Raw genomic sequence first — 11,789 nt, 5'->3', positions numbered from 1 at the left:
AAGAATAAGTTATTTATCTGATTAAATGGTAATTAGTGACTTCAGTGGGGCTGCATGTGTGTAACTGAGAACAGAATTTTGCCTAAAGAATTTTCAAAATCAAATGTGTAATAATAAAAGGAAACAGAAGTGGCGTATGGTTTTTAATATAATGACCTAAAAATTCAAGGAATTGAAAGCAAACTTTCTGGAAAAAAATTCTTTCTCAGCACATGAAGTAAGCAGAGAAAAGGGGCACAGCACATGTCATGTTTGGCAGATTGCCTTTTCATATTTATTTGTAATTTGATAAAATTCAGATATACACAGATTAAAGAGAAAATAAAAATAAAGTCAAGTGCAGGAGTGAAGTATCTTTAATATAAAATTAGACTCAGACTTCTATAATTGCTTTGTTCTTTTTAAATTAAACCTTAAAACACATTCATCAGATATAACTATTTTTAGTGCAATATTTAAGTTGTACAGTATTTATTTTATTGGTTAATGACTGCAGAGGGCTGGGAAGAAAGAAAAGACCTGCTCATTTACTTCCTGGATAACATCTGAGGAGGTTTTATTTAGTTAGCTGTTTTGCAGGTAGTCAGCTGCCTTATATGTCCTGCAAGTTGAATGCCTGTATTGCTGGAGGATTAGAGTGTGGGTGTCACCCGAAAAAGCACACACAGAAACAGCAGCGGACACGAACTGCAGACAAAATGTGCAGCGGGTGCAGCAGGTTGCAGGCCATGACTTTGTCACTACTTGTGCTCTGTTGTCCTGAGCAGCTGCCTATTTTTCTGTCCCCAGAGGGCTGTGTAATAAGGTGTTAATAGCTACCTGTCAGCAGTCCCAAAGCTTTATCCCTGAGAAGTGAATGGGAGTAATTGGGAATTAGATCTAGGTACATACTGAAAAAGAGGGACAAAAGGCCTCCCAGCATTTCTGCAGTCCTGATATCTCTTACAGAGGCTTTTCTTTTTCCTGTGGTAAAGAGAGATGGAAGTGTGTCATTAAATATACTTACATGAAGGTGTGATTTGGTAAGTCTTTCTCATATGTCATATGGTGGCATACCTGTAGCTTGCCGAAGATAAATCAATAGCTTTCTCTTCTGTGCACCAAGCAAAATAAAGCAAATGTGCCAACAATCAGTTGCGGAGATAGTTGCATGAGCTTTAGCTTTACCAAACCCTGAGCTCAGAGGAACCACAATAAATTATCTAGAACAGAACCTCTGACTTCATATTTGGTGAGGAGGGATTGCTTCTGTAGAAAAAAACTTCATTGTATCAAAAAAAAGAAATCTTTGTTTGTTTTACTAACATACAATTAAATTAGCTTTGTGCAAATATGGATGGAGTGCACTGCATTTACAAAGGTGTCAGGATTTATGTTGGAGCAAGAACTTGTTTCCTCAGTGCTGCTGCCTCTGAGCAGTGGTATTTGCAATTTTTTATCTTGCAAAAAAATAATGGTGAACGGCCCTATGTGGTTTAATAATTAGCAGTACAGTGTGTTCAATTCCTGTGTTTCATATATAAGGGACCAGGGATTTTGAAAGATCATCATTTAATGTTTCTGTTTTCAAACTAAGGCTTAGTTCTGATTAGAATTGTTTTTCCAGCTAGCATATGACTTACATAGTAATAATGAGAACACACCTGCAATTTTCAGTTCTTTCCTTTCATGAGCTTGCACATAAGGAAGTCTGTCCTACTGTGACATAGCTTTCTTACTTGCTATACCAAAAAAGGGATAATTTAATCTATTCCATAGCTTCTTATACAGGAGGGCACAAATTTCTTATTACAAGGAGATGAGAGAACAAAAAGGAGAAATTATTCCATACTTGTTTCAGTATTTCCTTGTAATGATGGGAATACAAATGCTTCTTTTACTGCATTATAATAAGGAAGTAAAAGGGATTAAAAATGAGACATCATTAGAATGATGTCATTCCAATGGCCACACATTGTTGAAACCAAGTAAAAACATAAAACGTACAAATACTGGAAAAAAAGTTTAAATAAACATGTAATTTCAGATATCTACTTGCAGTGCTGTTGAAGGATGTATCCCTTTAAGTGAGTCCTGTCCCAGATCATCAGTAATGTCTGTATGGAGTCCTTAGTGTATGTGGCTTGCTGTCAGAAGAATTCCTTGGCGGTTCGTGCCACAATCCCTATAAACATCACTCACTAATCATAGCCAATAATAGTCACAAAGTTGAAAAAAGGCAAAAATAGACAACTTTAATGGCTTTATTTTGGTCTAAACCACAGAATTTTCTCTTCTTTATTTAAGGAACTCTGAATAAAAAGCCAGTTATCTTGACACAAGGGCATCAGTATACATAAAGGATTACCCAAAGTTATGGTCTGGTTCAGAATATCATAATGACCATAAAGTTTTAAGTCAAGCTATCTGACATCTTTCATTCCTTCTGTGTTGACAAAGGACTTACTTCAGGGGTGCTCCTGCTTAACGTTTCTTGCACTGCCACTGTTCTTTAATTAAATGTATTCCCCCAGTGAAAAGGAGGAATAATGAATGCATAAGTCAGCCCTTGCATCACAGTCTAGGAGCAGCAACTAATTCCACTGAAGGCAAATTGGAAAAAAAAAAAGTCTTTGAATGCATTCATACTTCCCACAATCTGAGTATGGAAAAGAACCACAGTCAATAAGAACAAACATGCTGGATGTAGAAGTCAGATTCTGTCAAATTTTGGATTAGTGCCATAATACCTGTATCAATTTTTCAGCACCGTTGTGGCTCCTGTCATTTCAGTTTGATTTCAGAAGACAAGATTTGTTCTAGAAGTGTACTAATGCAATCCATTCTAGAAACCAGCACTGGGCTGAAAAAAAAATCATTAGATTCAGCAGATTTAGCTTGATTCCCATATACCTAGGAACTAGCATGACTTATCTTTCTTACTAGTTTTACTTTTTAAAGTTTAAAATTTTAAGTGATTATCAATCTTTGGTTTTTTTTGACTAGGAAATCACTAGCCTAAAAAAGCTGAGAAACTGTTACAGAATGCTTTTCTAGCAATTGTGTAATTCACCATACACAGTCTTGACACTCTGTAGTTTGCGTATGAAAGCCTGTTACTACCACCATCAGTTTAAAAAAACAAAACAAAACAAAACAAATCCCAAAACTCCAAGAAACTTGATGCAGTATAAAATCCTACAAATTATAAATGTGACAAGATTTAACTTTCTCAGGTCAGTAGCAGAAGACACATATATATATATACACATACACACACATATATATGATATTCATGCCACAAACCCAATTTGTATGCATTTATATATGCAAAAGTAGGATGTCTAAGTCTGGAAACAAGTTTGACTACATTTGTCTGTAGAAAGGATATTTAGTTTAAGGAAAAATCCATAGAAAAATAAATAAACTGAGGACTGGTTGTGAGAAAGTAAAAGCTATGGTGTTCTGAGAATACATCAGACAGAGAGCACGCTTATAAAGATGAGAGTCCTGTCAAAATCTATTAGCGTTGTCCTGAGTAAAGTGTGAGAGACTCCAAGTTTAAATGGAAAAGTCATTTTGAGAAAGGAGGCATTTTGGTTCCTTGGAGGACTCTGCTTACAGGGCGTTCCAGAGTTGTGAAGAAACTGGAACCAGGGATTATATAAAGATGCTTATATTTTTGTCTTAATGTATAAATTTATTGCATTAAGTAGAGAAAGGCTTGTTTTGGCTCCAATCAGAATTTGTGTGCACATAGTAGTAGTGCAAATTCACCACCTCTCCCTGTGCACGCAGCGTTGAGAGGTAGCTTTGCTCCCAAGGCTCTTTGTGTTCATTAGCACACATTTGTGCAGAGGCTAACATGTCCTGTATCTCAGGTGGATAGATTAGCACTATTACGCCTATGCGGCTTTCAGCCCTGTGGTGGTTCATAGCCATATAAGAGAGTGTCCAGAATTAGCGCCAAACCATTTAGTCTATGTTTTCCGTTTCATCTGGTTTGCCTGTGCTTTCTCAGTAAGTGCAGTGTTTATGCCTACATATGTGCCTTGTTCCTCAGGCACCTCAAACTTTCTTGCTGTCAGCTCCAGGTACGTTTGGTCTGCTGACACTCCTGGGCTGGGAACAGTAAGGACAGGCGACCTGTGGCAGGTGGGTTGTGGGAGACTCTTCTGGGGAATGGAGGCAGACTAAGATCCGTTCTCTCTGACAAATGCCACCTTAAGGCTGAGGAAAGAAATCATGTGCTTTCATTAAGCCGAGAACAGGTAAGGGTGTAGGACCCTGTGCAATGTTCTTCTGGTGTATTGAAAAGAAGGATCAGGCAAAACCATCGATACTACTTGAAGTCACATTAAGATATAATATGAAGGTAAAAAAGAGGATAAAGTTCTTGTTAAAGTGAGAATCTGGACTTGTATTCACTATGTCAGTCCCAAAGGACTGATAATGGAACAGTAAAATGATTCTTCTCTGAGAAGAAGTATAACTAATTTGAAGTGATCATTTAAAGTAAATCAGAATAAGCCTGTGATTTTTTTTTTTTAATTTAATGGATAGATCCAGCCCAAGCTTGTGTCAAATCTAAGATCAAAATTAAAAAAAAAATAGAAATATATTAGCCAATGATAAGACATTCTGAGCAATTATGTAAGGCAAATTTAACTAATGATACTGAGGGAAAAAAGTAGGGGACTGAGGTACAAGGTTTTGCTTTGCTTTTTGCCATTTTTTTCCTTTGACTGCATGCAGGTTTTACATCAGAACATGAGGTTTTTTCCTCAGCAAATAAAAGGTAGGAAGTTATGAGCAAATGATGACAGCAGACAACTCTACTACTAAGCAACATTCTGGGTCATCTCTGCCCATCTACCCTTCCTTGAGAAACAGATGCTCTGACAAGTTTAGGTCTTTAAATAAAAGTCAGCATAGCATTCATAAGTACATAGGACATAGATAACATGGTGAACAAGCAGATATTGGTTATTAAACAATATCTACGAATAAGAATTTGAGAGCTTCCATGGACCAAATTCTGTATCCTGCTAGGAGAATGGCACCATCTGGTGGATCTTCTCTTTGGAAAATTTCTAATGGAAATTGCAATCATAATTTAGAGTCTCTTTCTCTACCATAAAACTGAATATCTTGTAAGAAGTGCTAAAAATTAAATAAGAGGAGAAGTAATTATATAACAATATAGTTGTCACAATTGTCCATTGTGGAAGCTTACAGTTATTTCTTGCACAATAAATGCCATGTAAATATTTAAAACAACAAAGAAAATTACTCAGAAACTAAACCAGCTTATTAAGTGTTTACTTGAACTATCTGTTCAGAGCTATGAACAACTAGTAAAGAAATGATTCTATAATTCTATGAACTAAAGTTTTCTGAACACAGTAATGGAGCACAGGAAATCAAAATAATATATAAATTTTGGTGGTCTTTTTGATACAAGTGCCCTCATTTACTCTTTCATTACAGCACAACTTTGGGACTCCTGTAGTAGTAGGTTTTGATTTTCAAATATGATGACAGTCATTGCTAAATGTGTTCTGTAGGTTACCAGTGGCGTGAATGTCTCAAGTAATCAGTCAGTAGCTCCCCTGCAAATAACACAGGTGACCTTTTCCACAGGGGTCTTTGAAGACAGCATATTCTGGCACCTTCTGCCCATCATACTTGCCCTGCTACATTGTACTACCTGTAACTTAGCAGGTACCTGGATGAACTGGGTATACTCCCAGAGCTCATTTCTGCCTAAACAACATGCAGTCCATGTGATACCTTGCTACTGCGTGGTGGTCCATGAGAAGAAAGTTTGGGAACCATTACTTTATGAAAATTGGCATCCATATCATTTGCATTATACTGTAGAGGAAAATATTCCAGAAGACTTTTCCAAAAATTTCTGTTTATCTTAAATAAACAAATGGTATTCTAGGCAATGTAAAAGAATAAGTATAGCCAAGCAGGATTTTTCTTTGTGTGACCACAAACAGCAACTGATGTGTGCCTATGAGTTTTCAGTGAGAAAATGCTTAGAATTACTTAAGGACAGTAATTTGCAACTGCAAAATTCAGCCACCATTGGGAACCCCAGTAGTCCCATGCATGTAATAGAAATATATTGAAAGCGACAAAGGAAAATTAATTAGACATTTTTACATAATGGTCAAAGAGCGCATTCCCTCATTCAACACAGCCTTCACATGCCTACTGAATTTTAAGAAAACCAGACTGTATTCTGCACTATATTTAGCTGCAATAGCAAAGACTTGAATGAGCCTGTTTTCTCCACTGTCTTCCTATAAATTTGTCCTCAACTAGCACCCATTCACATGAATTATTATTAATTTCTTTTTTCTTTTTTACTTTTGATGATAAAAAAAGCATACAGGCCCATAGAGAAAGTGAAATGAATAAATAAAGAACCAGACATTTAGAAGTGGCCTGACAGTGCTTAGATTTCTCAAAATTCCAAATTGTTTAGCTAGTTGTGACATACACTCATTTTTGCCAGCCTCTTGACGTGAAGCCTGCTGTTGGCACTAGATGCAATGGGGGCCAGGAAAAAACTAGTTGTGGAACAGTGTCAGTCATTTAATATGCAATGGATTTCCAGAAATCTCAATCTCACTTTTATTCATCCCATAATTGATTAAAAAGATTGAAATGTGTCAAAAAGAATTATTTTGAATATTGCTATAAAATAAAATTAAAAAGAAGATGAAAACAAGAGAAGTAGGCTGAGTCAAAGGATGAAAAATGGCTGAGCAGCTGAATGTCAGCTGCATCCAGAAGAATTGCGTTCTGGGAAGGACACAGACTATAAAAGAGCTTTTTTTTTCCATAGAGAAAAATATAGAGAAAGCAGGAACTGCTTCAGGGACATTTTATCAAGTAGTGCTTGTGCAAGGTTTGAGAGTGGAAGTCCCAGAGGAGAAAGAGGCAGGTGGACAAGGGAGATGGGTGCAGAAGAACAGGCACAGTAGGGCACGTGGCAGGAGAAAGAAGGAGGATAAACGAATGTAGTAAGTAAACATGGGAGAGTGCAGATTGAATTCGCTGAATGTGGAGCAGAAACCCGCTTTGCTCTTTGTGACTCACCAGCTGGAGTCTATGGGAATGGGAATAGGAATATGGCAGTCGAAGATTTAGGCCTCTGGAAATTGCAAAAGGTATGAGTCTTCTCAGCAGCCAAGGAGAAGACCTTCAATCAGTCTAGGTAAGGCATCACTGTTCTCTAAAGAGGAGAGAATATTTTTAGCAGCTGGATGGAAGACTTGACATTATTATTGTTTTGAGTTTGGTTTTGCTATTAGACAGTAACTTATCCTATGACCGGAAGCCTCAATAAGTTTGAGAGGAAAATAGAGAACTTGCTGCATTCAGATGCTGGAAGTTTTAGCACCTCTTCCCACAGCTGTGTGCTTGCAAATGCACGTGCTCCACTTCATCTAAGGGGTTCCACCCCCCGGGGGGGGGGGGGGGGGGGGGAGAACAAAGTTATTCTGCTGCAGGAATACGGGACGGTTCAGCTGAACTACAGTATGATCGTATGTATTATTCAGAATGATCTCATTTGCCATAGGTCTTTAGTAGTTAATAGTAGTTAATTAGTAGTTAAAAAACCAAAAATGAATGCTAAAAACAACTGCTGTCTTATGCCTGAGGCTTGTTACTAATTCTATCACGCTGTTGAATAATTTGGATCTCATTTCAGGGATCAGTTAAATTAACAAATGTGATTGTGGCTCTTAGGGAAGAAAATTATTTTTACAATGTTTAAATTTAGGACATAAAAAATAATTTATTAAAGGGGTTATTTTTTTGTCTCCTTTAGCATCTGTGATACTCTTACAGGTTGGGGTACATTTCTAAAAACCTTTAACAATGGTCTGAGTCAGTTTCAACTGAATTTAGTGAAAGAACCCTGACTAGCGTGTTTTGGAAGTGCTAAAAATCTACAAGCTGATCAGGTAAGTTAGAGAAATGATTCCTGTAAAAAGAAAACACACATAAAATCTTCTTAAATGCTTCACAATTGAAACAGATTTTTTAAAAAGTTGTTTAATGTTGCTTCTCAAAGGCATACCACTTTGCAAAAGGGACCAAAATATTTTGAAATTGGATTTCTTGTATACATTAATAGTGAGATGTATCTGTGACAGGTGACAGGAGGTTTTATATTTTAAGAGTTCCCGGAGAGTTCAATCATGTATTTTGGATACAGAATGCATTGTCTGCATAGTTAATGATTTGAAGAAAAGAATGGTTGCAGAATCATGCAAGCAATATTTCGAGTCAATATTTCCATGAGAAAGGCTGCTCAGAATCAGTTAATAGCTCACAAAATCAAGTTTGAAAATTTTAATTTTAATCCCATTTCTCTGGATAAGTATCAACATGACAGGAAACATCTGGTTTTATCTAGAGTGATAGAGCTAGGTGGATTTCAAATTTCAAAACAACAGGGATATCTAAATGTATGGTCCTTCACTATCCAAGGTAATGAGAGCTTTGTTGCTAATTTTAGGATGAACAGGATCTCATCCTTCCCAAACAGGGCTTTACAATGGGAAGTGTAGAATAACATGAGCTGAAATATTCTTAATTGGGAAAAAGATAAGGAGTATAATTACGTTTTGCCAGAAGATACACTCTTCGACTAGCTATGAGAACAGTTTTGTTTACCAGTCATGGCTAAAAGGAGGAGTTCTAAGAGTGGAGGTCTGGGCTTTTGATTTACCTCTGACACACAGGGAAGAGTGGCAAATACGTGAATACAGCCTTTAACATCACCTAGAATGACCCCAGGACCACTGGCTAACTTGTCACCAGATCTGGCGTAATTCCAGTTAGAAGTTTTGCAACCACAACCCGCTCAGTCAATAAAGCAGATTATCCCATGAGGATTCAGGCATTTATTTTTAGACACAAGACGAATGAAGATTTAGTTGGTAAATGAACACTGTCTGTATTTTGGGGTGGGCAGGTACATTAACTTTTAGAGTGTTGAGATTGAAATCTCGAGTGCCTGAAGTTAAATCGTAAAACTTCAGCACCCACAATTAGGACACACTGATGAAAACAATACTAATTTTAAAATGGAGTAATTTTAGAGTAATAGTCTTCTCTAAGCAGACGAGGAGGGGATTTTGTCCAGTACTTCAAACACCCCTTCCCCCATATCCTCCATCACGTTTCTTACTTGCCACAGTAGTAGTTTATGCTGGAATCACAGCACTGCCTTGAATCTCTCCTAAGAGATTAAAACTGAGTCACAAAGAATAAGAGTGTTACTAAAGGCTTTTTTGTGTTAGTGAAGAGTTCATTCACTTAAAAACTCAATTCCAGATATCTTGAAACTGTTTGCCAGTTAGCTGATTATATGCACAAAAATGTTCTAGGAAAGGTTTTAATGCAATAGTCCAATTTATGTAGAAGACCCAACTTCTTTCTGTTTCACTGCTAGCAGTGGTCTTATTCCACCTGTTGTAGGTAAGTGGCTGTCTTTCAGGCTCACTAGTTAATATTGTTCCATGTTGCTGAAAACACTTAGATTTTCATTTATCAGGAATGCTCATACAGAAGATACTGAGAAGGAAAAAATGAAAGAATGAGTGACATTGCATGAGAGTCAGCAAGCTGTCTTAGAAAAAAGGCATGTAAGCTTGTGAATAATTAAGTAAATGAAATGTAAAAGTTTATAAGCAGTTACATGTATGAAGTCTTCCAGAAATGTGGGCAGTACAAATTTGAACTTCCTCAGGCCAAAAAAAGCAGCTGAATTGAGAAGTCCCACAGCATATGTGAGTGTCTCTTCCACTCCTCGTGCCATCCTGGAAACAAAAGCTTTCTTCCTCTTGCCTGTTTACCATGCTCAAAACTGAAACGTTTTGCATGCATTGGGATGCTTGAAATTACTTAAAATCATGTTTTTGTTGGAGGTTTTCTTGTTTGTTCCAAAAGCCACACTTCATCTTTCAGTTTTTAACAAGACAAACAAACAAAACCAGGTATTTGCACAACCATAAGTTACAAGATGCCTTCTAAAATATCATAAAGTATTGTCCCAAATAAGCAATATTTTGTAATTCTCTCAGCTCTTGAGATTGTTGTTTGACTGCTTCTTGACTGTAGTCCATAATTTTTTCAAAGGTATGACTTCAAGGAATTTGAAGAAAGTGATATACTGCTTTATGTGTCTTAGATTGGGATAGTCTGGTGTTCTGCCCAATGTTACATTTCCAAATTATGTATGTTATTATGTCATGACCAGTGATATAATAGAAGACCTCTCTATTATCCCCACACTATGGAGCATTGAACTGTCTTAGAACAGCATCTACCACTGTAAGTGTGAAGGCTCGTGTTTCCATTTTATCATGGAGAATCTAAGAAACAGTGAAATATTTTGTTGACCAACAGTCTCGTATAGAAGTAAACAGGATGAGATCTCCCTGTTCCAGTCTTCTGCTTCAGTCACTGTCTTTCCTGATGCTGAGAAAAACTCTGCCTGCAGTATCTTGAAACAGAGATGTGCTTAGTAAGGCAGAAAAGAGTGAAAAGCATGTTTCTGTGACCTTCTGGTAAAGAATGTCCTCCTAGTTATGCCCGGGAAGTGCATTCCTCCGGTGAAACACTGACATTTTCTTTGGCTTACTGGACTTTTCTTAAGAAAACCAGTTGTAAGTCCCTAGTCTGGCAGCACACAGTCCAGAAATTTACCTGCTGTGAAGGACGCTTGAGGTTTTGTTTAATAATACTGTATTGTCAAGGCATTATACTGATCCAAATTGTGAAGTAAATACAAGATTGGATTTACTGTTCAGATCAATAACAAATCAGAATAGTACACTAGAGAGTTGTAATATGATTTTAGAAAAAAAAAAAACAGAATGCAGACACATGAAAAGAAGGGAATTGTCACACTAATATAAGATATTTGAGACAGGAGAGTCATGCTCACAGCTAATTTTAAGTGGGTATGTTTAAAACTTCTATAGGTTTAATATGACCTTGTAGTTTGAATTTCTTCTCTCTCCTAATCACTAAAATATTCTATTTTCAGTGTTATGAAATTGGCTAAATATGCATAATAGTATTACCATAACATTTTCTGTCTTCAGTTAAAACTTTATAGATTTTTGCTAATTAATTTGCAACTGTTCCGTATGTAAAATAATAATTATACCTGTGTATTGTTATGGTAGTACATAAAGGCTCTGGAAAGGATTGGAGAAGTATTACCCCTGATGCTGTACAAAGAAAGAGTGCTACCTATGTCAATACTGGACAGTAATATGATGCAATAGAAACAGATTTGTGTGACGAAAGAGTGACTGCTGAGAACTTGGCATCCAGAGTATACCTACTCTCATGGTTTCAAATAAACTCTCATTTGGCCCCTTGGACTGAACACCTACCTATTAACAGCTGTGTTGCATCAAGTGCACACCTAGAGCATACCTTCCAACTTAGCTTCACCCCAAAATAATCCAGTTCGCACACTTAAAGAGTGCTCCATGTATTAACCAGAGCATAGTAAGTGGGGACATTTGAAAGATTTACTTCAAAAGCGCAGTTCTGACCCAAAATAAAACACTAACACAGAGGCACTTCTATAGTAGAATCATAGAATCATAGAATCATTAAGGTTGGAAGAGACCTCCAAGATCATCGAGTCCAACCATCAACCCAACAACACCATGCCCACTAAACCATGTCCCTAAGCGCCTCATCTACCCGTTTTTTAAATACTTCCAGGGATGGTGACTCAACCACTTCCCTGGGCAGCC

The 11,789-nt window shown here is 37.0% G+C and overlaps 1 protein-coding gene across 1 annotated transcript in view; it reads left to right on the top strand.

Annotated features, from left to right (window-relative positions):
* Positions 1-11,789, top strand: part of CDH12 (cadherin 12, type 2 (N-cadherin 2)) — a 187,870-nt gene that overhangs the window by 72,753 nt on the left and 103,328 nt on the right. The gene's annotated exons all lie outside the window — the stretch shown is intronic.

The sequence above is a fragment of the Pygoscelis adeliae genome, unplaced genomic scaffold (assembly GCF_000699105.1).
Source record: "Pygoscelis adeliae isolate BGI_AS28 unplaced genomic scaffold, ASM69910v1 Scaffold295, whole genome shotgun sequence".
Taxonomy (NCBI): domain Eukaryota; kingdom Metazoa; phylum Chordata; class Aves; order Sphenisciformes; family Spheniscidae; genus Pygoscelis; species Pygoscelis adeliae.
The sequence above is the reverse complement of the archived record's forward strand: the minus strand, read 5'-3'. Positions and strand labels throughout refer to the sequence as shown.